This window comes from Ursus americanus, chromosome 14 (assembly GCF_024610735.1).
Source record: "Ursus americanus isolate L20-20 chromosome 14, mUrsAme1.1.p, whole genome shotgun sequence".
NCBI lineage: Eukaryota > Metazoa > Chordata > Mammalia > Carnivora > Ursidae > Ursus > Ursus americanus.
The window spans coordinates 26,532,819-26,560,348 of NC_142140.1; the positions used below are offsets into that span (position 1 = coordinate 26,532,819).

General features: G+C 45.5%; 1 protein-coding gene across 3 annotated transcripts in view; it reads left to right on the forward strand.

Moving 5' to 3' along the window:
• PRICKLE2 (prickle planar cell polarity protein 2) overlaps positions 1-27,530 on the forward strand; it is a 311,761-nt gene that overhangs the window by 156,062 nt on the left and 128,169 nt on the right. The window contains exon 1 of one of the 3 annotated variants that reach the window (XM_045807534.2): positions 4,167-4,246. The exons of the other annotated variants lie outside the window; for them this stretch is intronic. The gene's annotated coding sequence lies outside the window, so the exon portion shown is untranslated. Of the gene's footprint in view, positions 1-4,166; positions 4,247-27,530 lie in introns of those variants that run through there. 3 annotated transcript variants of the gene reach the window in all.

Here is a 27,530-nt window from a genome sequence, read left to right on the forward strand (position 1 = left end):
GTGAGATAAATGAGCCTTGGAAAAGTTATGTAACTTGGCCAAAGTCACAAGACAATAATAAGTGGCAGTCCTGGGATTTAAAGCCAGGCCTAACTCTAAAGTCTTTTCCCCCTAAAGATATCAGCTCTCTCAGAGCACATGTTACTTCCTCCAGGAAGCCTTCCTTGAGGTAATGCCTTCCCCTGCAAGGCTGGTTGAGATGTTCTTCCTCTGTGTTTCCTTAGCAGTTTATACTCCCTTATTATGATACTCTCCGTTCTGTGATGGGCTGTTTATCTGCTGCCACCCCGCCCCCCACTTTTGTCTGATGGCTGAATGGGTCCGTCTTTCCCAGGAGACCTCTGCCACTTTGCCTTCTTACCTGGGCACCATATATAATGTACAGCTAGGCCTTCAACAATCTATTGTAGTTTAGAATTCATTCTATCTGGGAGAAAGGATTTAGGGAAATGCAATCCAGCTCTAAATGTGGAATGGCAGACTTGCCTCTCTGCTGTTCTAAGTGCCTTCTGCTTCCCTCTGTCTTGGCATTATTAAGCCGTTCCATTTTTTAACACTTCACTGTTTTATTAACTGTACTTTTATGAATAATTAATACATGCAGATGTTCTTATATTTATCCTGCTTCAGATACCTTGTGTTTCTTGAATCTGAGAATTCATGAGTTTTATGAATTCTAGAAATTTCTCAGCTATTATGCGTCTCCCCAAGTTTTCTCTTCTCTCCCTATGAGACTCCTATTAGACATATGTTGGGCCTTCTCATTCTCTTCTCAGTATCTCTTATCCTCTCTTGCATCTTTTTCAGCCCTTTATCCCTTTGTGTCTCATTTTGTGTTACATCCTAAGATCTCTATTTCTCTCTCCATAGTATCTGACCTGCTTAACCGATCGATCAAGTTTTTAATGTCAGCGAATCGGTGGGGAGAGATAGATATCACTTCTTATTCCCTTTTAGGCTTTCAATTCTAGCTTTTGTATTTTTAATCATTGTAGACTTTATTGCATGTTCTTTTTCAGAATGTTATTTCATGACCCTGAACTCTTGGGCTCTCATCCTCGTATTTGTTGACATGGGTCTTACCAGTTTCCTGGGTGTCCTGTAATTTACTCTTGGGAGCTCATGTTTTTGCAGGGCCAGGTATAGCCTGAGTTAGGGAACTGGCTCTCCAGGGCAATTTTTCATCTGCTTCTGTGAGGCATTCTGGGCATATCCTGAACAGGACCAATTTTTATATTTATTTTTCAGTTAGGGTTTCCTGGTTCTGACCTTGGTTATTCATATGCCACCGAAGAAAGGCACAGGCCTAGGGTTTCTAATTCTTAGTTTAAACATTTCCCTCCTATTCAGAGCACAGGTAGAGATAGACAAATTTCACTGGGCTGGTCGACAGTTTTTCTAATCTGTTTGCTCTTAGCAGGTGCAACCCTCAGTGAGAGTTCCTGGTTTTCTGCAGGGGTCACATAATAACTTCCCGCTTCTCCTTATTCCAAGGCCTTGTCTCTTGTCCTGCATGGGCGTTAAAACTCTAGCCCCGAGGGAACCCTGCTGCAACTACCTTTCCCTCTACCTCATGAGTTTACCTGCTTATCATTCTTTTCTTGAGATGCCTCTTAATTTCTACCACCTGGGTGTTTTCCTCTCCTTATTGTGGTCAGCTAAGCACTTAAAGAATTTGTGAAACATATCATCTAGCATATCTAGGTGTTTGAAGGGTGGGAATTTTCAGACTGTCATCATTTGCCAGATTTCCCAGAACTGGGAACTTACTGCAAGTTCATGGTAAAATAATAAAATAATACACAAGGGCATGTTATGAAATATTAGTCTCCTCCCCATCTTCGACCTGTGAACTTCTCTGATCATGTTGCTAGATGTAATAACCTTTATCAGTCTCTGAGGTATCATCCTAGAGGCATTTTATGTATATACAGCGTGCATCTGTAGACACAATACATGAAGATTTATTTACGCCGGTGAGAGTATATTTGACCTTCTACACTGCACTTAGCAATATGTTTTGGAGTTCATCACATATAAGTGCACTCAGCTCCACCTCTTTTCTTGTCATGACTGCATGGTATCCTATTAAATGGATGTACTATAATTTATTTAACAATGTCCCCTATTGGATAATTTTTTCAGTTATTTTGAGATTATAAACTATCCTCCAGTAAACATTCCTGTACATATGTCTTTGCGTGTGTATCATTTAACATAGTTTTCTTTGTTGACCTGTCTCTCTGTTTTTCTCCCTTCTCCCCCGTGGTTAATGTGTCAACTTGGCTAAGTTATGCCCAGATGACTGGTACAACGTTATTTTGGGGTATGTCTGTGAGTTTGTTTCCAGAAGAGATTAACATTTGAATCAGTAGACTTCTCAGAGATTGCCCTTACCAATGCAGGTGAGCATCACCCATTACTTTGAGGGCTAAGTAGAACAAAACCATGGAGGAAAGGTCAGTGCTCTCTCTCTACTTGAGTGGAGACATTCATATTCTCCTGCCCTTAGACAGCACCATTCTTGGTTCTCAGGCTTTCAGACACAGACCAAGACTTACACCACTGGCTCCCAAGTTTCAGACCTCCCCTCCTGGACTGAATTATGCTGTTGGTTCTCCAGGTTGCAAATGGTGTGTCATGGGACTTCTTGGCCTCCATGACTACGAGAGCCAGTTCCTTTAACAAATCTCAAATTTATGTATATCCTATTGGTTCTGTTTCTCTGGAAAACCCTGGCTAATCCCCTCCCTGCCCCCCGCCCAGCCCCACTATGAGTTCCTTATGGTCGAGGATGTTCTCATTCATTGGTGACTCTGGCACCCTGCGTGGGGCCTGGTGCTGAATCAGCACTGAATTCAGATCTCTTTTCTGAATGACTGGGTACTTACCAAAAAGCCAAACCAGCGGTCAGACCAGTTCCAACCTCAAGCAGATGTATTTTGATTTCAGTAACAACAGCAGCTATTGAGTATTCGATGATCTAAAGCTATTGACTGAGCACCTCCTCTCCTCCAGACTTGAGCTAATGCAATCTTGACAACAACTCTGTGAGGCGGGAGCCAGCATCTTGCTTTAGGGACCAGGACACTGAGGTACAGTTTATTTACATAACTAGCAAGAAGCAGAGGCCACATTTGGGTACAGTTGTGTCTAAATTCTGTGCCTGGCCTCTTGAATACTACCTCTTAATTATCATTTGTATTGTCACCAATGTGCAGGACACCTCCCTCCTTTCCTTTCCTTTCCCTCCCTCCCTCCCTTTCTCCCTCCCTCCCTCCTTCAGATATTTCCTGAGAGCTCACAGTGTTCCAGGCAGGGAGTGATAGTGTGATTATTGGTGAAATCATTTCTGCTCTGGTGGAACATGCAGTGTGAAGGCAGAAACAGATTAAGCAAAAAAAAAAAAAAAAAAGTGTGATGAGTGTCTGGAAGGGGAGATAATGGGCAAGCTCTTTAGAAGCACATAGCTTGGAGGCTCTTCCCAGGCAAAGAGGGCCTCCAGCATCTGTGATAAACTGGATGACCCTTGAATGATGAGTGAGCTGGGGGAAGATGGACCAGAGGGGTGAAGGACGAGGTTCCAGCATGTTCCCTGTCTTCCTCCAGAGATCTCTACAGTATACTCTTGCCCTTGCAGCCACAGCCAGCTCTCAGGACCTCTGCATGCAAAAGCCAGAGAGCCTGTGTCCTTCTGCTTCTGAAAGGTGGCTGAACACCCCACCCACCCCACCCCCCACCCCACCCCCACTCCACCAGCACCACCACCAGCACCACCACCCATCAGCCTTTTCTAATTTTAAAGCAGTAGCTCCCTTGATTGAAATCTCAATTCGGGAACAGGCCTAGGATTGGCCTGTGGCTTGGAATTTTCACCAATAAGCGGAGTGGGAGGTGGAGAGGCGTCCCTTTAAGCAGCAGGGAGGCAGCCTGGAGAGCTTGAAGCTTCTCTCCCCAGGACCTGAGCGATTATCCTGGACCCGGAGCTCCCGCGCGCGGAGCAGCTGCCGCAGCCCCGGGAATGTCACCCCCCTTGCGCAGAGCCCCTGCAGGGCCCCCTCTAGCTTCGGGCAGTTGGCGGCCGACGCCCCGCTGGGCTTCTTAGCCGCAGCCGCACCCCCTGTCCCTAGGTCTGCGGCCCCCTCCCCGCTCCCCCCCCCCCACCGTCCCCCCCCCTCCCCCGCCACCCGCCAAGTTCTCCGCCGGCGGAGGCGCCGCAGCGGCGAGCAATGCAAGGCTGAGCCGGGTAAGTGGCCCTCCTATGGCCGGGGCGCACGGAGGGGGCGCTGGGGCGCCTTTGCTCCTGGTTTTCACGACCCTCCCAGGGAAAGGGGCCTGGAGCTGGGACACTAAGCTCTGGCAGCGCCGCGCGTGGACATACAGAGACACTGAGGAGGTCATGAGCTCTAGGGAGGGGACCTAGGGATCATTTTGATCCGCCTGCTCGCTATTGCGCACTTTATTAACCAATAATAATAATGATGATGCCAGGAGGTGGGGGTATTGCTGTGACTGTACTAGGACGGCTTTGGGGGAAACATTTAAACTTCTCCGAACTTGCTTTTTAAACAGTCATTATTCTCTTATGATCTATTTTTCTCAAATATTTAAAATGCATTTATTGCTAATGACCTGCTTATTTCCTTACACTATCAAAAAATGTTTTGTGTCTTCGGAAAGATCATTAAAAAAGGAAGGACTTCTCCCCGCACTCCTTATTGCTTGCCTTCCTAGAACTTTTAATATTCGTCCCTTGTCTTCTTGGTAGGTCCCCATAATTAAGCAATTCTGGATTTGTTCATGTGTTCTTTCTGAATTGGGGGTAGAAGTGGGGGAGAGACCCCCTCTAGTTCACATAGGGGAGTCTATAGGATGGGAAAGGTTTTATGTGGGGGGGGGTAGTTAATTGGAATCCTCCTCTTCCAGCTTTTCCAGTGCACCCTCATCCTCAGGGAGTCAGGACTTGAGGAGGACTGGAATTATGCATATCTGGAACTCCTGGGTAGCTGTATTCTAGGGAATTTTAAAACCAAAATAATCCATAGGGTTTGGGGAGGGGGGTAAGGTTTATTGAAAAGATAAAGTTTTAGCTTCTGTCCTCTCCCTCCCCAATCTTGCATATAACCTAAGCAAGAAGTTGGAAGCCTAATGCAGAGTCAGAGATTTTTTTTTTTTTTTTTTTTTTTTTTTTTAAGATGAGGCAGCTGGAAGAAATGCCTTCCAAAATTGGAGCAAAGTCTGATGCATGGGTTGCCAAACTCCATTTCTGCCTATATTAAATTATTTCAGCATTTTCCTGGGCTGGCCTTTATTTCCAGTTGTTGAGGTGGTGTGAATCATTTGTATGCTTTGGGTCCCCTGCTTTCTGCAAACAGATGTTTTTATCTGTGCAACTCGAATAATTAGAGAGATGGACGTGGCCCTGTGTGTACAGAGGGAACAAACACCGCTTGGGGAGGATTTGGGCATTTCCTTTTCAAATCGTCCATTGCCAAATCTTCCCAGCCATTGGGCAATTCAGATAAAGGTGTCAAGTGAGCTGAGCAGTGAAGAATTTATATGTGCAGCTAATTCTGCTCGTCCTACAATAAAACATCTTCCCATGGGGCCAAAAAGTCGGGGGAAGGGAGGCTTATAAAAATGATCCTGTGTTCTTAGTCACTGACTACCCAGCTCTCCCTGGATTTCTGAGAACCTGCCAGGAGAAACTGTTGACTGAATGGAAGTTTCAAGAAATGCAGAACAGAAATCAGTACAAGCCCTCCTCAAATGACTTTTATTTCTGTTTGGAGGAAAGGAACACTTTGTTAGAATAACAAATCGTGGCTGCTTTTCAAGAGCAGAAAAGGGTTCTCGTTCTAAAGGCAGATTCGATTCGTTTTAAGAGTGTGAATCATTTGGTTTAGGTTTTTTCTTTTTTCTTTCTTCTTCTCCCCCCCCCTTTTGCGGCGGAGGCTTGGAGATGATTAAACGTCCTGTCTGCAGGAAATTACCAGGAGATTTGAGTATTTTCCTGAATCAGCCTCAGATGGTACACAGCTTTGGGTGTAATACAAGAAAGCTCTGTAACCAGGCAATCTTTCTGCAGTGATAACCTCAACTCCCAGGCTTTCAAGCTTCTCCATCAACAAGCCTTTTATTTTTTATTTTTGGGGTTGTGCTTTCATTTAAGGAACTGAAATAACTCTCTCATTCCCTTCATGAGCTTTGTAAGACGGAACTTATTTTTGAGACAGTTTTATCGGGCGCACTTCCCCACTGGCCTCCTCCCACTAGCCTCAGCTGGCTAAGCTCTTGGCTGCTTTTCCCAAGATTTCCTATAAGCCGGGATCGGTACCCTTAGGGACACAGATGTCTCCGGGAAGGAGATGCGCCAGGGTTGGCGCTACTGCTCACCAGTTTGGTGGGGACATTTATGGTCTGTGGAGAGCTGTGTGCAGAGAAGGCACAGTGGTTCTGTTTACCATAAAGTGCATCGTGCATCGGCGGTGTGGAGAATGGGCAATTAAAAGACTGTAAGGACAACTGAGGACACAACGTGCTGCTCGGTCAAGTTGTGCTTACCGAAATCTGCCCTTTTTAATAATTTGGAAAACCAAATCTCAGAGAGGCTATGCAACCCAGGCCATTTTTCTCAATCTTTCCTGAAAGGTACCCCATCACATTAAGCACTTCCTAGCCACATCATCAAATAGCAGAGCCCTGGGTGCATATGAACGCCGTGCACTATTCCAGTGTCAATGAGAGGAAGCAGAGGGAGTAATGTTTTTTTAGCTACCAGAGCACAGAATGGTAATCCTTGTTGAATATAATGAAACTTTATGAAAATCGTAGCGAGTTTAAATGCGATGTTCAAAAAAAAAAAAACCGGTTTCTCTGCTGCTATTTTTTATTTTCTCAAAATCGAAATGGCAAGGGATTCTTTTTCAGGATACTTAGCATTTGATTACCATGCAGTTGTTTTGGTGACGTTCTTTTTCATATCCTGCTGCTCTGCGTGACAAGCAGGGGAAGACGTGTTTTTTGCAGAGATTGTATCTGGACATTTTCCAGAACAATGGAAGGTGTAGGGGCGGCGGAGGGAACAGACAGACGCAGGTACTGTGGGACTTAATGTCTGGGAAAACTCATGAATGATTTCCCTGCACCTTTAGCCCAGAGGCCTTTGAGAATTGCTTCATATTTGACTTACCAGCCAGCCTGTGCATAGAAATCATGGTACCCATCACAGGGGGCTCTCTCCTCACAAAGCACCTTCCAAGAAGATGCCAGTCCACGGGGGGGATGTACGTGACGTTGCGTATCACTTCTTTGAAAATTTGCTTCATGCCACTTTTTCTTAAACCGAACAAACCAACGAAAACTATGACGACTCGATTTGTTGGGAACATACACAAAAGGTTCCTTTGCATTCACCTGGACTGCTATAATTACGCTTTTTTATTTTCTTCAGTGATCAGGGTTCTGTTCAGGCTTCTGAGGATGATCAAATGTCTGTTGATTTGGATCTCAAACAATTCCAGGGTTTTTGTTTGTTTGGTTTTTTTTTTAAGACTTATTTATTTATTTTAGGGTGTGAGAGAGTATGGGGCGGGGTGGGGGGTTGTGGAGCAGAGGAAGAGGGAGAGAGAGAATCTCAAGCAGAACCCTTGCTGAATGCAGAGCCCTATGTGGGGCTCGATCAGGACCCTGAGATCATGACCTGAGCCAAAAGCAAGAGTCGGACGCTTAACTGACTGAGCCACCCAGGCGCCCCTCAAACAATTCCACCTTGGAGCACTTGGCTGTCCAGCCTGGGGGAAAGGTCTCACATATGCATATTGTAAACGATAATAAACAGAATGATAGCTGTTAACGTACTGACTTTTTGCCACATAGACTAAATGTCTCACCAACCTTTCTTAGACTTTACTACACGTAAGAATATCCTTCCGAGAGTCTGTTTCAGTAAATCTGTGGTGTGACCTGGAAATTTGCATTTTAAGAAGCATCCCAGGTGGGACCCTGGGCTCTATTTTGAAACACATTTTGCATTTTTGTTCATCATCATTCAAAATCCTCACAAGAACCCAAATAGGTGTTGTTGTCATCCCAGTTTCACAGATAAGAGTAGGCTCAGAGAGGTTCAGTCACTCCCTAGGGTCACACAGTTACGAAGTGGCCATGCGTGTAACTCTCCAACTCCAGTGTCCCTGTATTCATGCTTGTGCTCTTGGTGGTGGGGAGGTCTTCTCTCTACAAGTTGGACCTAGTGACCCTTCCCCCCCCAACTCTCTCTGCTAAAGACCCCTTCTCTATGATGCTGGCACCTGGGAGATGCTAGTCCACAGGGACCCCTTTTATGCAGTCTGCTGTGGCTGGATTTAGGAAAGACTGAATAGGGGTACAGGCATTAACATTAACGCTTAAGGATTGTCCAGCTAATTTGCCCTGAGTTCTCTAACTGCCGAACCAAGATAAGTCAAGATCAGATTAGTTTATTTGTGAGGTGCTTTTCAGTCCCCTGGGTTTTGGAATCTTTAAGACAGCTCTGTCCCCTTCACAGGCCCTTTCACAATTCTCAGGGCCATTTCCTGTCTTCTCTCTGTACACTTCCAGAGTCCTCCCACATGACCCCTCATGGGTCCCATGCCCAAGGTGGTGGAAGCCTTTTCCTGATGCCCATTACCCGAGCCCGCCGGAAGCCCCTCTTTTTTCTCAGTCTTCTATATCAACTGCCCCCAGTCTGGGTAGAGTCCTGCGGAAAACAAATGCGAAGGAAATATTGAAAAGAAGAGAGCCGGGGACAAGGAGTCTCATTTAGACCTCTTGCCTGATTCCCCATTGGCCTGACCTGATTTCCCTTGCCTCTGGGCACACGGACGGGTGCTGATTTATCTTGCTTAATTGCTGCAAGATTGTGATATAGGACAAACCACTTAACCTCGTGAGCTTTGCCTCCATTATCTGTACAGTGGAATGCTCATGTCAACCCTTTCTCCTTTGGGTACAAGTGACATAACGACCGTTGGAAGCACTTTGGGCTTTGTTCAAACACATTCTGAAGGTGCTCTTATGTTGCCTTCAGGCAAGCAGTGGTTCTCATTCTGTGTTCCAGGGAGCACCCATTGGCAAATGGCTCTTCCAAACAAGAAAGCAAAAAATGGTTCCATGTATATTTGCAAAATGTGACATCCTGCATCTTTTTTTGAGAAATCACAATTCTTGCTGTTACATTAAAGTCCCTGAACCCTGGAGTAGAGAAACCTGTTTGGCTTTGCATGTTCCCTGTTACCCATCACTGTGCCGCCCAACAGAGCTGGGGGCGTTGCTGTGTTTCAAAATGGCAGCTACTACTTCCTAGCAGTGTACCCTTAGACAAGTCACTCACATCTCTAAGGCTCCATTCCCTTCTCTCTCAAAGGGGACTAATAATGGTACCTACCCACAGAGTTTTAAATAAAGTTAAATAAGTTAAGAGATTGCCTTCTACCTGTCAGAAACAATCGTATGAGCCCTCTGGGAGCGTCATTCCCTCCTTCCAGCTTTCTTCTCTCTCTCTCTAACCTTCTGTATGTCCCACTTGCCGTATTTTCCTTTCCTTGTTCTCCTGCACTAACTCTTTCTAAGTTGGACTGCTCTTCTCTTCTCTCTCTGTGTTCTTCTGTTGCTCATTTTTGTTTGCTCGCTTGCTGACATTTGTCCTTGGCTACATGTCGTCACATACTGATGACTCCCAAATTGACGTGTTCAGCCTGCACCTCTCTCCCGAGCTCCAGGCTTATGTACACACACCTCTTCTTAGTGTCTTTATTAGATATTAAATGGGCTTCTCAAACTTCAAGTGTCAAAGCACAATCCTAGATTTATTCCTCTGCCCGAGCCTTTACCAGGTCAGCAAATGGACCCCCCAGCCACCCAGCTGCTGAGCTACAAACTTTTGGCATCGTTCTCTTTTCAACGCACTCCCTTGTCCAGTCCAGTGGGAATAAGTCCTTGCAGTTCAACCTCAAAAATATATTCCATTTAGGACGTGGGAGAGGAAAGGGCGGGCTGCTTGAAGAGGGGTTTCAGGTAACTTCCTGGGGTTCTGAAGGGGCTTATATCTTTTTTTTTTTTTAAAGATTTTATTTATTTGACAGAGATAGAGACAGCCAGCGAGAGAGGGAACACAAGCAGGGGGAGTGGGAGAGGAAGAAGCAGGCTCATAGCAGAAGAGCCTGATGTGGGGCTCGATCCCAGATTGCCGGGATCACGCCCTGAGCTGAAGGCAGACGCTTAACTGCTGTGCCACCCAGGCACCCCAAGAAGGGGCTTATATCTTGATGAGAGTGTGGGTTTCACGGGGATAGGCAGTTGTCAAAATTGATCAGTCTCCCCATGTAAAATATACATTTTGCTGTATGTAAATTACACCTCCCTAAAAAATCAAATAAAAAAAGATATATATCCCAGATGGGACCACTGCTCACCGTCTGCAGGCACAACTTCCGAATGCCACCATCATGCCTCACTTTGATGACTCAGTCACCTTCCCAAATACCTGATGCTTCTAAATTTAAATCAGATTCTATCACTCCCTAATTAGGGCCTTCTAATAGCTTCCCATGACGGTAAGGACAAACTCTAAACATATTACCATGAGCTACCAGACCCCCCCCCCCCCCATCCCAACAACACCGGTACATACCTTTCTCTGTAAGGACATCTCCCTCCCCCAACTAGTACCTATGGTCTAGTCATACCAGCCCTTTAACCCCCCAAGCTCCTGCCTGCGTCAGGGCCTTTGTACCTGGTGTTCCTATTGCTCAGAATGCTCTAGAACTTTGGCTGGCTGGCAGCTTCTCATCACTGACCTTCTTAGCTTAAATGTCATTCTACCAAGAAGACTTCCTATCTGGCTTTGCCTCACCACCACCCCCCAGCCCCCCAACCCACATACATTGTAGTTTTCTTTGCCACATTTCCTTATTAATTTTTGTTCAAAACACTTCTCAAGATAGAAGTGCTTTTCGACATGGTAACTGTCGGCCTCTCCCTCCTGATGGGCAGGGAATGTGCTGTTTGGTTCCCGTATTCCGCACACAGAACTGCCCCCCAGTAGGGGGCTCACTAAATTGAATGACTGCCACCTAGCTCAGTGTCTGACGTAGCAACTGCAAGAAAATTGTTAGTTAATAAACAGTTCTAAAGTTCTGTCTTATTACTCTTCTCCTTTTCTCATCTCCATCTTCCTTGGGGATGGGAAGACTAATGTCCTTTGTGACCCTACTAAATCCACATATTTAATGTTTTTGACCCTCTGTTTGTTTTGTTTTGTTTAATTATAGAACAGGGTCGGTGATAGCTGCCCCTTGGAGAGGTCTATAAACTCTTTGGAGGAAGGTGTTATCACAGTAGGAGTGAGGCATTAGTGTTTTATCACCTTTTAAAAATTGTCCCCATAACTAATGGCTTTCTTTGAAGACCCTGAGCCTTTGAGCTCTCCTGCTGAGGAGATCTGACCAGGTCAGCTGCTGCTCTGGGAACATGATTTGAGATGCAAAGATTTTTTTTTTTCTTTTTAAAGATTTTATTTATTTATTTGAGAGAGAGCACAGAGGACAGGGAGAGGGAGAAGCAGACTCCCCACTGAGCAAGGAGCCCCATGTGGGGCTCGATCCCAGGACCCTGAGATCAAGACCAGAGCCAAAGACAGACACTTAATTGACTGGGCCACCCAGGAGCCCCGAGTTGCAAAGATTTTTAAGATTCACTGAAACTCCCACAAATGGCTTTGGGACTCACAGGGCAGTAAACACGTATATATATTTTAATCTGTTGGATAAAATCTTGCCCAGAGAACAAAGGTGGACTGGATGTCTAGTGCCCCAGACTTCCTCCCCTCCCTGTTCCCAAAGGCTCTCACCCAACATCATTACTGGAGTACTCATTGAAAAGTCAGAGCAAAGGATTGTATATTCTAGAAATGAGTAAAAGCCAACAAGTATTGGTGAGGAGAAGGATGTCTTTCCCTAGGTAGGAAGAGAATGATACTGGCATTTCTGAACACCTACAGGCCCTGGTTTGTTGAGATTGTTCCTCCAGGCGCTGGAACAGGCAACGTGCAGAGGGTTTATTTGCTTGAAGCTCTGGTTGGAAGCATTAAAGGGCCCTTTCAGAGCTCAGGGGCAGCCCTGTGATGGATGAGCAGTGTCTGCTCTGGGCAAGAAGCGGCTTTGGTCTTGTCCATAAAGAATGAGATTGTTAGATTTGGAAGGGCCCAAGGAGATTCTCCAGGCCAACTCTTGACCTGGTAACTACTAAACCGTGTTTGGGGGGCTTTAGAAAAATAATCATGAGCTTGGCGAAGTAATAACCCTTAACTTTTTAGGCCTTTGTTTTCCACGTGGGTCTCATCAGTGCATCAGCATGGCGCACTACAGCACCTCGTAGGAATGTTCGGTGGGATCCTCCAGTTAAGTTTGGGAAATTCTGCATTACCATATCCCTTCTGAAACACATGTAAGGCAGAGTAAACATAGTCAAGGTCCTGAGAAGTTCAGCTATAAAGAAACATATCTAACATTGTTTCCCAAATCTTTGTGATCCCAGGATGCTTTTCAGGGACACCTCTTGCCGTCTTGGAGAGCACCCTCTTTAGATGATGTCAGATGATGTTTAGGAAGTGGGGAGCGTATTAGTTTCCCAGGGCTGCTGCGTCCAAGTGTCGTAAACTTGATACCTTTAAGCAACAGAACTGTGTTCTTTCACAGTTTCGGAGGCCAAATGTTTGAAGATCAAGGTGTCATCGGGGCCATACTCCCTCCAGAAGCTCTGGGAGAGAATCCATTCCTTGCCTCTTCCAGTTATTGGTGCCTGCCGACCATCCTTGGTGTTTCTTGGTTTGTGGGTGTATCACTCCCAGTATCTGCCTCTTCTTCACATTGGCCGCCTTCTCTCTGTTTGTCTATTAAATCTCCCTCTGCCTTTCTTTTATAAGGTCATTTACGAAGACATTTAGGCTCACCCAGATAATCCAGACTAATCTTCTCATTTCAAAATCCATAGTTTTAATTATATCTGCAGGGACCATTTTCTCAAAGCAGATGACATTCACAGGTTCCAGGATTTAGGGCATCGACATATCTTTGGGGGGGTCATTTTTCAACCTCACACGAGGATGTTTGACTCAAGAATCAGGAGACCTGGAGCCAGTCCTTACTTTGCCAAGAGCTCCACCCACCACAGCTACATGAGGAAGCAGTTAGAATGCTTACTTAATCCGGGAGACAGGGCCCATTTCTTTACCCTCAAAACCTCAGTCCCCTCAACTATTAAATGGGATGTAATTGTACATACTTCATAGGATAAACATTAAATGAGATAATTCTTGTAGCATGCTTAGCACAGGTCAGTACTAAGTATTAGCTTGTTACTATAATGACATGTTTTCATTGTTGCCACGGCTCCTACCATTCTTAATCATGTTCCTTCTCTTTGAACTTTCTTGTCAAATGAAGTGATAGGGGCTGCTTCATCGCACAAAATATCTAACGTTCCTCTTAGAACAAGTGGATGGTTCTGGATCTCTCAAAGGCTCCTTTTATTTTTCAGATCTGTTCACAGAAGTATAATATATAGCAAGGAAAGTGAACATAAGTGTTCAGCTCAGGGAGATTTTAGAAGCTGACCACACCCATGTCACCAGCACACAGTTCAAGAATTAGATGTCACCAGGGTCCCAGAGCCTCTTCTGTGCACCCTCTTTGGGCTTTTTACACTACCCATTATCCTTCCTTACTTCTAGCGTCATAGATTCTTCCTGTTTTGATATCTTACATAAATAAAACCATACAATAGGTACTCTTTTGAATCTGGCTTTCACTCAATGTTTAGTTTATGAGATTCAATTGTTTTGTTGTATATAGTTGCAGATCATTAATTTTAATTGTTTTGTATTCCGTTCTTAAATAGACCACAATGTATCCATTCAATTGTTGATGGATGTTCGGTTAGTTTCTAGTTAGAGGCTATTACAAAGAGTACTATTTTGGTCGGTCTAGTACATGTCTTCTGGGGAATATACAATGCTGGAACAAAATCCACAAAGCTTTGAGTCAAGACCTCTTTTGTTTCCCATATAGCGTGTTTCAGATGCTCTGCAACGTAGAGAGCATCTCATAACCAAGGGTCATGGCTGCTTTGAAGGAATCATTCTCCTTCCCACCATGTTCCTAAACTGTTGGCCAAGCCGACTTTTCCATGACGGTTGAAATCTTTTTGAACCACCACACTTTGCAGAATACTCTTCTCTTGGCCTGCCTTCCAGTGGGCTGGGACCAGATGTGGTCATTTCAAAGTAGTCAACACCCAGCCTGGGACACAGCTCCACCTCCTGGCATCCCACTCAGTGCCACCCCATTCATTTACTCGTGCCCGTGCTGCCAGTGGGAAGTCCACCCCTTCTCCCCTGCCTGCCTTAAGGAGAGATGAGATGGGCCACAGATGTCCCTTTCCTTCTCCATCTGAGGCCTCCACTGAAGTAATCCTACACACCCATTTCATAATCCCAAGCCTGGCATTTGGAACAACCCAAACTGTCTTAGAGATTAGAGCATGTCCGACTGAAGGTTGGGGGCAGAAGGGTGGAGGGAGGAGTTGGCACAGACTGGTAGTGTGATGTGGGCATGAGCCAAAAACTTGGCACCATTGCTGACAAAGGTTGGGAGCTGCTGGTTTAACTCAGCCATATAATTTTCCTTTTGTTGGGGAAGGTTGGAACTCATGCTTCAACTGTTCCTGGTATTACACGCATGAGAGATTCTTTCCGAGATCCCTGAGTTGCGTTTGCTCATTGGTGAAGCATTAGTGCCATACGGTGAATGGTAGAATCCCATGTGTGGCTTTGCCTGGGGTTCTGTTCATTTGTGCCAGATCACACATGTCAAATCCGGAATTCGCTGGGGAAATAGAAGATGGATATTAAGCATAGTTACCAAAACATTCAGAGAGAGCTCAATGAAATTAGGTTTGTCTTGTCCCTTTGTCTTATTCATTTTGTCCCTTCTTGTGATAGGTGGCCTTCAAAGATGTCTATGACAGGTGCAGTGGGGAGGGAGGCATGGGAAACAATACATTGTGAGTGCCTGTGTTGTGCTCTTGTGTTTGTTTTGTGTTGCCTGGTGACCGAGAAGTGAGAAAGAAAGTGGGGCTGCTTAGGAAGGGTGAGGTTGACTCTGGAAGATTTCTTATCTGTTAAAGTCAACAAAGAATTAAGCCACACTTTTCTAGAGGATGATCTCTCACAAAAATGGGCAAATAATTGAGCGACTTCTATGCCAACTTCCTTTGGAGATTTAGTTATAACAATACCTGTCATTTATTAAGCCTTTTTTATATGACCAGGAGTGTCATGGGTCTCTGTCATGGGTCAACAGACTTTTTTTTTTTTTTTTAAGGGCCAGACAGTAAATATTTTAGGTTTTGCAAGATAGGATGGATTTCCAACACAATCTATTGACAGAATTCCCAATGTAATGGTAATAGTTGAGCATACATTTTCATAATACAACTGTGCTAATGAGAAGAATGAAATTCTTTTTTGAGGAGGTGGAGATTGCCATTACTATTCCCTGTCATGAAATTGATTGCAAATGTTTATCTCAGAATATCACTTTTCACTCCTGGACCAGATGGTGGGCTGGATTTGGCCTGTAGGCCATAGTTTTATTTACGTTGTTGCTGAGCTTTTTGTATCAGTAATGCTTACGTTAGGCTGCACAGGACAGGGAAAAACTCAATAGTGGCATAAATGTGTTAGGCATTTATTTAAAAGAAGTTTAGAGGTGACTGTGAGGGCTGACCTGGCAACTTCACTATGTCATAGTGACCTAGGTTTATTTTTTCTGCCCTGCCAACCTCAGCATATGGCTTCTGTCCCTGAAATCAGTCCCTGGTACCAGCTACTGCCATCACATTTGCATTTCAGTAAGCAAAACTAAAGGGGAAATAAGCTCATAGCTCCTCTTTTTTAAGGAGACCTCTCAAAGTACCCCCCAGTCCTAGCACAGTCTCATTGGCAGACCATGGTCACATGATCGCACACCTCTGCGGAAGAGGTTGTCTTCTCCACTATTAGTGCGCTTAGAGAACAGTTGGCGTCCTAACTCCTGAGGGGGCAGGAGAGATGTCAGGATCAGGAACTAGAGTTCTCGGCCATGTGTAACAAGGGCAGAAGGTGAGACTTGGAGAGAGTGCCATCGTCCCCAAGGCCATGAGGTAGCAGACTGGGATTTGAATCAGGTCTGCCCAATTCCAGAGTCTTCTGTCCCTCTCCCTAAGTTTACCCTTAAGCATTGTGGAGAGGTCCATGTGTGCAACATAAGGAATGAGGTGATGAGTGATCTGTACCCTTAATCCTTCCAAAGACATCCCCGAAGTACCTACAAGGAAGGATGATGACCATTATCTTTCAGTGGAGAGCCTGGTGAAGGCTGGACCAGGTCACATGGCTGTGGTTAAAGCCTCAGTGACACCTCCTACTTCCCCTTAAACATCAATGCAAATCTTGAGAATCCTACCAAACCTTTTCAGGAGTCACCTAGAACAGGAAGCAAATACAGTGACCTTCAAGCTCAGTCATGCAGAGAGGAAGCTGACAGCCCTTGTCAAAAGCCCACTTACCTTCCAAGCTTCATGGAAGCAAGGACATAGGAGCAAGGAAACAGTGCCAGGCATGTGGACTTCTAAAGTGACTCTACTCACTACTGTGGCCTGGCATTTCTCCAGCCAGGCTCACAGCTTCTTATCCTGAATGGGAAGCTGGGGAGAGGTGGGTATGAGACCTCAGGTTCCTTCTGCTTACTGTGAATACAACATACTTCTACATATTCCGTGAATGTGGATGGAATCTGAAACCTCGTGCCTGTATGTATGTCTGTGTATGTGTGTATATATGTGAGTAATGTATAAATATAGATACAGGTACAAATGTCCAGCTATTAGAACATTTGAGTGCTTGCTAAGTACCAAATCATTTAATTCCCATAATCCCACAGTAGCCGTTTGGGGTATCGTCATCATCACCATGTTAAAGACAAGTCAGTACCCTGTTGAGAGGGTAACTAACTTGTTCAAGAACACAGGCCGTACGTGGCGAACACAGGCCGTACATGGCAAACCCAGGCACTTGGACTTGAGTCTTCACTTTCAACTCTTACTACTTTTGACTGTAATACCTAAGTCACCTGTCAGGTAAAATAGCATTTTCAGCAAAGCACATGGGATTACCACAGTGGGAATGATTCATTCTGACTTGGGGGGAGAAATGGGCAAAGCTTTCGAGAGGCGGGGACATCTGAGCTGGGCTCAGTGAGTAGGATCATGTGGGTGGGAAGAACGAAATCCGCTGAAACAGGTTATTATTGGTCAAAGATGTTACACGATCTACAATAATAAGTAGCCCTGGCTAGTGAGGAGGTGAGAAATGGACTCGGGCCCCGTCTTTTTGTTCACCTCCCTCTGAATATTCCCATGACCCTAAAAATAGTGGATCCATGTTCCTGAGGCGGCCTCTTGTCTCGCTCAGTCTTGTCTGTCAAGTCGGGGGCCAGGCTCAAAGCTTCTAGCCAGGAGATGACTTGCACTGAGCTTTGATGGTCTGGTATGGAATTGTTTGTTCCTCTTTCTACTGTATTCCGGGCTTTGGTTTGTCTAAACTGGGCTCGGTGCGATAATGGAAAGGAATAAAGCTCATAAATAAAAGAGGAGGTGAAAGTAGGTTTTAGTAATGAGGCTCCTGCTTGATCGCGTCAGCAAGCTAAGGAAAGAGCCATTAAATATTTATTAAATTGTTGCATTAACATTTTCACTGTGCCTGCTGTGGACACTAACACTCTCTGGAGAGTGCAGTCACGTCTGCCACCAAAGAGAGAAGGGAACCGGGCCACGCCGAAACCCACACCTCTACTGTTACAGACTTCCATCTCTCCGAGGGGCCCCGGGCGAGGGCAGGAATAACCGCCAGTGGCTCGAGGAGACTTTGTTGGGGTTGAAGACAGTGACGGAGCATCAGCAGCGCCCCACCTCGAAACGCCTCTCGGGCAGTCAGCCAGCAGGTCCCAGGCACATTCCAAGCTGCCCTTTGATTTTTTCCAAGGCCACTGTCTCTCGAGAGTTTTGTTTATGATTAGTTTAATTATGATAAACCATGGTAAGATGTAGACCCTTGGCTCTTCTTTTTTTTCTCCCCCCCCCCCCCGCCCTTCTTCTTAGTTGAAAAGATTCTTTAAATGGGGCTGTGTGAGGCTGGGTGAGAGAGTGCAGACTGCCTCAGCCGACCCAGCGCTCGTCTAGTGGTCACCTTCCAAATAAGGCATGCTGTAGGTATTGCAGCCGCTGTAAGGTCCTGAGCTGGTCAAGGAGTCAATTATTATGCATTAAAAGGCAATTCATCATCTAGAGTAGTGAACTCTTGTGTTATTTTTAGGCCAGCCTTTTAATTTATATGGCATGCAAGAACAGCGTTTCTCACGTGAACTTCTAGAGGGTTCCTGGAACAATCACCGGGGTGGGGGGTGGAGCGACCAGCAGGAGGAGGTGTCCGAACAACTTTGGGATGATCCCATAATTGACTAGTTTTCAGCAAGGACATTGGAGTCACATCCCAGCTCTGCCACTTCCCACTTTGATGATGTCGAGGGGGTCACTTACACGGCCTGAGTCTGTCTCTTTTCCTGTAAAAGGCACTCATTTTGGTGTGCACCTCAACACATTGCTCTGAGGACAAGACGGGGTTGTGCACATTAAGCCACTAGGACAGTACTTGGTACACAGCAATCACTTCGTCGGTGCTAGCTGTCGTTCCTGTTTCTTAAACTTTTAATTCTAACCTAGAACTTTCTAGCATCTGAGGCTTCCTCTAAGGCCAGACAGGAGGTGAATCTCGAATCACTAAATCATGGACATTCAGAATTGGAAGGTGCCATGAAAAGATCATCAGAGGGGGGTGGGCAGTTCTGGCACTCTAGCCACATCCAGCCTGCAGTCTTTTTTGTGCATAGTTTTGGTGGAACACATTCAGGCCCATGCACTTATGTTTCCTCTATTTCTCTATGGCTGTTCTCCTACTGCAAGGGCGGAGCTGAATAGTTGGAACAGAGATAATATGAACTACATGCCCTCAAAGCCTAAAAGCTTGACTCTCTGACCCTCTACAGAACAGGTTTGTTGACCCCGATCTAAGCCACTGAGGATTTGCCCCCCAGGAAACCAAGGCTCAGAGGAGGGCAAAGACTTGAAGAGATACACTGCCAAGTCTTGATCACAAGCTCCCTGGCTGCTCTCATGCCGTTGTGCATCTTGCCTCCTGGCCTGGTCGGAAAGGGATCATGGAAACACCAGGGAAAGCGCATGCCACTTGTGTTTTGAAAACCAGAGCAGAAGTGCTGTGGACCAGCAAATAGACCAATACTGCCACGGAGGAAACCACTTCTTAGAGGTTAGGATCAACACTGGGATGATGCGGGGTCGTGCCCACCCCTCCGGTGCTCGAGTCAGCTGAAGGAGTTACAGCCTCATGCTCAGTGTTCTCCAACCAGTCAACCAGTGGGTGGGGAGGGGGCACGCTTCACTGGGCCCCTCTAGCATGTGGCGGACCTGGCTGGGCTCCGTCAGTGGGGACCAAGTATGAACTTTCCTGAAAGAGAAAGCTGGTGGGGAAAATCATTTTCACAGGCTTTTTGCTTCAGAGTCCCTCCCCATTGATTGCCGCCTCTTTTTTCATTTTGTTGAGTGTCCTATTTGAAGCACGTCCCTGACTCCTTCTAACAGCCTTATAAGATGGGAAGCTGTTGTGACCCTCGTTTTACAGAGGAGGAGGCGGAAGCTCGGAGCTGTTAACTGACCTGGTCAAGGTCACGAGCCCAGCGGTGGAGCCAAGGCCTGAATGAGGTCCGTAAGATTCCAAAGAAAAGAGGCTTGTGTTAGAGATGAGGGAAGACCATTGGCGTAGGTACAGGCTATGCCCATTTCTTTTTTTTTTTTTGTAGACTCTCTTGGGTTGATTCATACACATTCGTAATCATTCTGTTATAATGTCTCCAGTGTGTTCCATTAAAGTGTGAATTCACCCGTCGAAGTGTCTGACCAGAAAAGCAATAAATCTTGTCTGCGTCTAAAGTGGTAAGAGACCCCTATCCTTGGATGGTTCATCAGAGCAGGGGGATGTGTCCGTTGTGCACACTGATGTGTCCCCAGAGCCTAGAACAGGGCCTGGCGTGTATTAGGAGCTTAGTAAATATTTGTGGTGTATTGGACAAACTAGAATTCAAGATGTGAAGTGTTTTTCGCTTAAGTCACCAGATGTAACCAGGCTACTCTGCTCAAAGGCAAACCCGATATGGGTGAAGGGGCCCAGACTCAGACCTGGAAATTGAAAGCTTCAGATTGGCAGGTTGGGAGGAGCAGCGGGGAGTAACAGACACCCAGATGCGAGCAAGTCCATGATCTCTGACCTCTCACTGTAGTTCCCGGCTTTATGTGTGAAATGGACTGTCTGCCTCTCAACAGAAATGTTAAAGAGTGGCTTGTGACGGCTGCTGTCCTTCCAGAGAAAGTGTGCTGAATGCACACTTGGAGGAAATAAGACGTGCTGGGACTGGGGGCAGGTCCCGGGCAGAGGGCCCAGCACGTACAGAGGATGCCTGGGGTGTTGAGGGACAGCAAGGAGGAGGACCTTGGGGCTGGAGCAAGGATGGGTGAGCAGGGAAGAGGGGAGATGCCGGGACATGTAAGGCCCTGCTGGGCCGGAAGAGGAGTTTGACACTGGTCTTCACACACTGCAGTAAAGGAGGCCTCCCAGGGTTGCCGGGTTCCAAATTTCAAGTCAAAGCAGTTTAAGCCAAGAGCGACTTTATTGGCTCATGGGAATTCAGAGGGGTGACCCTTATTTCAGGCACTGCTAGGCGTGTGTGTTCTTGCGTAGTGTCATAGGGACTCTCTCTCTTTTCCTGCATCTGTACCGTTTTGTATTGCCTTCATTTCCAGGCATGCTCTCTCCACCCTTCATCGAAGACCTTGGCAGCTCCAGACCTAAGAGTCCCAGGATCTCAGGAGCAAGGCTTTCTCACACTTCCAGTGTCCTTATCGATGCCCTCTCCATGAAAAAAAAAATTAATTGGCCCCATCTTGCTGACATGCCCTCTCCTGGACTAATCAAGGGCAGGGGAGAGTGGTGTGGGATGCTCTGGTTGGTTGATTTGGGTCATATGCCCCCCCACAGTCAAGGTAAACTTGGCTTCTCTGTAGCCCAGTGGTTCCCAGTGTGGTCCACTCCTCCCTCTCTCCCAGGGGTATTTGCCAATGTCGGAAAATACCAATAGGTGAGACACCCAGTATAGCCCCATGTGAATATAGCTGCACAGGGAGAACTTGTAATGCAGACCCAGGAATGGCCTGGCTCTCAGAGCCTTCCATAAAATCTGCTGATGGATAACGCTGTGGTTGAGAGCGAATATCAACATTTCCTTTGGTGATCGAGGGACGGAAAGCAGTGATGGCTTCTGAATCCTGAGTTCCCTTCTACCTCTGCTCCTTAAGAGTTTTCAGGCCTTGAGCAAGTCATTCAGCTTCTGTTTTCTGTTCAGGAAAACCGGTAGAAAAAGACCCCATCTGACCAAGTGTCAGGGAGGGTTGGATTGAAGCTCCATGTGAAAGCAATTTATAAACTGATACGCTACACGAGTAATACATGCTAGAGACAACCTCTTCCCAGAGTGCTTTGCTGCAGGAGTCTCTGCTTGAGGAAGCATCCATTATAGTATGGCTGATAGGAACATCCTTGCAGTACGAGACAGCAACCCCCCAAAAGTAGGAGGGATTCAAACCTGGACAATGGGATATTCTGGGGGTGCAACAGAACCGATGAGCTGTAGGGCTCAAGGAAAAGGGCTGTGTAGTCCTCAAGGCATTTACCAGGTAGCTTCTCTCTCTTTGGGGGTTGAGCCTTGCAGTAACAAACAGTTGTGTGGTTTATTGGCAAGTAATAATCTTTCACACTGAGCCTCCATTGGACAAGACTATGACTGGTACTACAGTGAATACAGCTGCATTGTTCATGTATGTATTTTTCTTCATGGAAAGTGGAACGATTGTCAGAGTTTTAAAGGTAGTAAATCCTATTGAGGAAATGTCTGATAAATTTGTATATCAAAGGAGTTTACTTTAAATCACAGTTTTCAATGACAGCTTTGGATAAGGAGTCAAAAAAGAATTTCCTTTAAAGGTTAAATTCTCGACATGTTTGTCAGCTTCCCTTAAGTCCTGTTTCCAGCCGAGGTGGTGTGTGATCATGGTTTCTATGGCGTCTACTATTACTGTTTAATTCTGTTTCCTAAGAGAGTCCATCAGGATAAAAGATTTGCTGCATTTTGCAAAAGCAAGTAGTGTGGGGGGTGTCTTTTAAAAAAGGGGTGATACATTATCAAATAAAGGGACACAGTTTTCCAGCTGGATTTGTCTCATTGGCTTTACCTCTCACTCCTTTGATGTGAATGGTGATTGATCTGTGGTTCAAGTCACCACCTGCGTGATAGCTAGAGACGGTGACCTTTTGCTCTACCCATGGCGGGCTTTAATTATTAGCCTGCGACTGACTGAATGTGTGCACGTCCCCGCACCCACATGCTGCTGCACGTTAATTAACTCTCCCTGGTCCTTTCTGATTGGGAAGTTATTGGGGGAAGAGAGGCAGTTTCCCTTTGGAGTTGACTGGAAGTTTTTTTTTCCTCCTAATTAGTTGCCATTTGCCCATTATTAAATGCTTTCCTTGAAATGAGTAAGGAAGACAGAAGAGGAGTTAGGTGAAGAAGGGTTCTGCCAAGACAGATCATTAGCAAGAAGTTAGTGGGAATGACTCATGAAAATTAACTGATGTTAAGTGAATTATTTCTAATGTGCATTTTCATTTTTATCTGGTGAGATGGTGGGCTGCCTTTTTAAAAAAAGAAGTACTAAGTGCTCAGCTTTCTATTGCACAAATGTTCAGCGAGTAAAGTTTCAGTTACATAAGTTTGATAGAGGATGGACTTTAAAGTTTTATGGATTGGGGTGCACAGACCATGTGAGGGCTGTCAGGCTTCCTGACCCATCTGAAGAATGAATGGCTGATTTCTCAGTCGATGACAAGCTGGTGAAAACCAGTCCAGACCCAAAGTCACTTTGATCTCAAAATTATTTTACACACTAATATTTCAGGCCCATTAGAAAATGAAATTCCATGCTGTAATTCCTAATTGAATTAATTTTCATCATTAAAAATCAATTTGAGTTGTGAGCTCCGTAGTATCCCACACCCAAAGGCCTATCTTTTGTCAAAGTCTTTGTATCTCAGGATATGGCTAAAGATGCTTTGGGAGGAAAACAGTTAATTCTATCCTATGTCATGGTTAGGGCCCAGGTCACTTAAATTACGACCTACAATACTTTATAGTCTAGGCACTCCTTCCTTTGAAATGGTGTCGTATTAAGTTAGGGAAAAAACTTTGTGCCTGGCTCCGAACTGCTGCAAAATTTTGCATAGCTAAACAATGGAAGCAAAAGAATCCACCTACCATTCAGGAGGTTATATATGATGTAAGACAAAAGGATTGCACAATAAAATGTCTTTATCCCTTGAGAATAATAGTCATTTTAGAGTGTTACTCTTTTAAAATCAGAATGCTTAAAGGTAATCTGTAGCCTATAAATACATGGCAAGGTAATATAAATAGGATGGCGCTCCCTCAGAAAGAACCTCGCCTCGATCTTCTTGCACATTAACATGCATGCATAGCAATGGCTGCAATTATTAAACTGTATTTGGGGAGCTTTCTGTTCAAATGAGGAAAAAAGTATTATATAGACCATTAAAATGTATCACCTGATCAGGGAGCCTGGCCTTCTGCAGAAGAATTCTGTACTGGAAAGTCACCAATCCAGAGGCCTAGCTTCTACGTGCAGCCCTGCTAGCTACAGCGAGCTGGCCTGGTGGCTTTGGACAAGTCACATGGCCTGTTCTGGTTTCAGGATTTTCACGTGCAAAATGAGATGTTCAAATATGTGATCCCAAATATATGAGTTTGGAAAAATGGACTTCAGATTGACCCACGAAGACCTTCCCGTGAATAAGTGTTGATAAACCTGGGAACTAACCCTGTGGATAGGTCCTGCCCCTCCTTCTCTGGGACTCCTCCCTGTATAGAGGGGGCAGGACAGCCCAGTGAAACCTGAGAACTTCGAGAACCACTTTTTACCAGGGACTTCACTGAAACAGAGGTAGGGGCGTAGCATGGGTGAGTAAGCCCTTTGGCGGCGAACTGGATTCAGCTCTAGCTCTCAAGTTTAAGCATCTAATTCAGGGGTCCTCCGTGTGTGACCCCCAGATAGCAGCATTAGCCTTACCATCACAGGGAAACTTGTTAGAAATGCAGATTCTCAGGCTCCACCCATCCCAGACCCACGGACAAGCGGAAAGTCTGGGGTTGGGGCGCCCAGGTCTCTCTATAACAAGCCCTCCATGTGATTCGGTTGCACATGCAACTTTAAAACCACTGATATGTCTGAACCCAGACCACCGGCCTTATCATGTGGAGAAGCTAGGAGATCAAAACAAAAAGAGAACTTTATTCTAATGTCCAAAGGTGGGGGTGGGGGTGGGGCTGGGGGTTGGGTGGGGGTTACCTGACATGATCTCGAGCTCAGTTTTTACTGGCGTCACCACGATCCCTGGGATAACGTTTTAAAATGACAACTACGGCAGTGAGGTTTTCCAAGGGAGAGGGGCGTACGCAGGAGGGATTTGGTCTTTAGTCAGATTCAAGAGAGACCAGACTGACAGGAAAAGTCTCAATGAACAGTCTTTGAGAAGGGAGAAAGTCATCTTTGCAGAAATACCTGCGTTGCTGGCCCGCGGAGAGCACATAGTGATTCACATACCTGGTCCTTTCGCCCATGCTTTCTGCTCTGGCCTCAAAGCTCTGAGGCCAGATTTGGGTTTCAAACCATAGCACCTTCAGCTAGAGAATGCGTGGCTTGCCGGTTATACTGGATTTGAAACTCTCTCAGGAATCATCTGTTGGTCCAAGAGAAGAATCTCCCCCAAGCCTCCCCAGATTCAGTGACTGGCTTGGTTGAAGGAATAGGTTTATCACTGAGTCAAAAACCCCTGAATCGCTGAGTGTATCCTGCTGAAGTCTACTTGAACACATCTCTCCCCTTCAAGGTTCTCATTTGTCTTTAAGATCTTCTGTTGGTATGAGCGTGGAGTCGGATTCCAAGTAGAAACTGCAGTCGGCACATGGAGCATGGATTTCTGAGTCCTCTGAAGGCTCCAGAAGTAGAAGGAGGGCGGTAGATGAGGCCCACTAGCATTGTGTAGCCTGAATCACAGAGAAGTCTAATCCATCTTTCCCTAGTTTATTCCAGATGGAGAAACCTAGTATACCCCCATGGGTGGTTCTCCTATCCTTCCTCATCGACCCATCCAACCTTTTTACTTGTGGAACTCTTGGAAATACTAGAACTTTTGGCAGATCATTTTAAGGGAATAGAATTGAACCTTTTTTTTTTTTTAAAGCAAGCTTTGGAAAATTGAAAAAAAAAATTCCAATGTCATCAATCCAATGAACACACGATTTTTCTTTTAGAAAAATGGGCTTGAAACTATCCTATGCTCCTTACCTCTCCTTACTATTAATTCACCCAATGGATACCACGTGGCTAAATAACCCAATTCTACATGATTTAGACAGGATATCAATGTTATAGTGTATACCTTTGACTGCAAAATAACTTATACACATTGATCAAAATTTGACAGCCCAATTTTTTTTAAAGATTTTATTTATTTATTGGACAGAGAGAGAGACAGCCAGCAAGAAAGGGAACACAGCAGGGCGAGTGGGAGAGGAAGAAGCAGGCTCCCGGTGGAGGAGCCCGATGCAGGGCTCGATCCCATAACGCCGGGATCATGCCCTGAGCCGAAGGCAGACACCTAATGACTGAGCCACCCAGGTGCCCCTGACAGCCCAGTTTTTAAGCATGCAGGGTACACTGTTGTATGCTGTGACACTCTGGTTGAGAACCATTGGTCTACTGGCAACCCCAGTGTGATCGTGTGTGTATTATGTATGCAATTGTATCTTTCTCTTTTGAGCTGTGATCCAGTTGAGTCAAGGACTGTGCCTTATTCTTCCCGTATCCTGGTGGCCAAATGAAGCCTAGATCATGCTAAACTGTGTTTTCTTAAAGGACTATATGAATTTACCCATACCCATTCTTTGTCTGTACCCCCCCCCCCCACACACACACACCAGCCATTCAGTTTTTTCCCTCTAGGCTTATCACTGTTTTTCCTTTAATTTTCATCACCTAGTGGCCAACAGCAGAAGGTCCAGAACATGTCCCCTAAATCCAGGGTAACTGAATGTCAATTCCAGCCAGGGAGAGCTCCCTTCTAAATATGACTTGATAATTATCCCAGACATTTTCAAGTGAGAGACTAATTACCACATTAGTTACTACAGGACCCCCTCCACCAGCTAGCTCATCTTATAACTTCCCTTAAAATGACAAGGCACAAATGAGTATGTAAACTGGAGCATATCGAGATGGTGGTTTTCCACTTGAACTGAGATCCCAGGGTTTCTGGCCGTGGTTACCAAGTGGTGGCCCACACATTTTCTCTGAGCAAAATCAAACAACTTGGGGTATTTTGCCACCAGGGTTGATTTCAGCAGACTATCAGGGCCAAAATACTGTAACTTCAAAAACGCTGGAAGGGTCTCCCTGAGCCACTGCTGTGATTTCATGCAAGATAACACTTCTTTATCTCCTGTTTTCTTTGGTCTTTGATTCGTCACCCTGCCAAATGGATGGTGGGTCCTTACCTGAGAGACTCAACCTGTCCCTTTCCATAATTTGACTGCCACAAATTGGAATCCTAGCAATTAGGAGATGAAAAAACATGGAAAGTACAGAAATAATGTACTAGGAGGCTCCAAGATACAGTTTTACGGGGCAGAAATGATCATGGGCATTTGGAGCAGTGACCGAAAATGTGTATTCCTGGGGAAGTAGAACAAGTCCTAATTAGAAATAATACCTCCTATTTCTGAGCCTCAGTGCATTTAGCTATGAGATGAGGTGGTTAGACACCTTCTAACATCTGTTTTTTCTTAATCACAATAACAGTGGCTGCCATTATCACACTGTTACTATGTCAGGCACTCTGCTAAAGCCTTCATCTGCATTTTCTCCTTTAATCCTCAAAATATAATACTCTCTGTCCCTTTTTAAACCAAAAAGCTCAGGGAGATTGAATACTTCATCCAGGGCTGCAGAGCCAGTAAGTGATAGGCCTGAGTATATTCTGACTCAGGTATGTTTGATGCTGAAATCTGTGCTCTTCACCCCTACTTTCTATGGTCCCCAAAGAGGCAGTTGATAACTTATTGCAAAGTAGGAACCACTTGTAGACCAGTGGTTCCCAGAAGGGGCATTTTGTCCCCCAGGGAACATTTGGCCATGTCTGC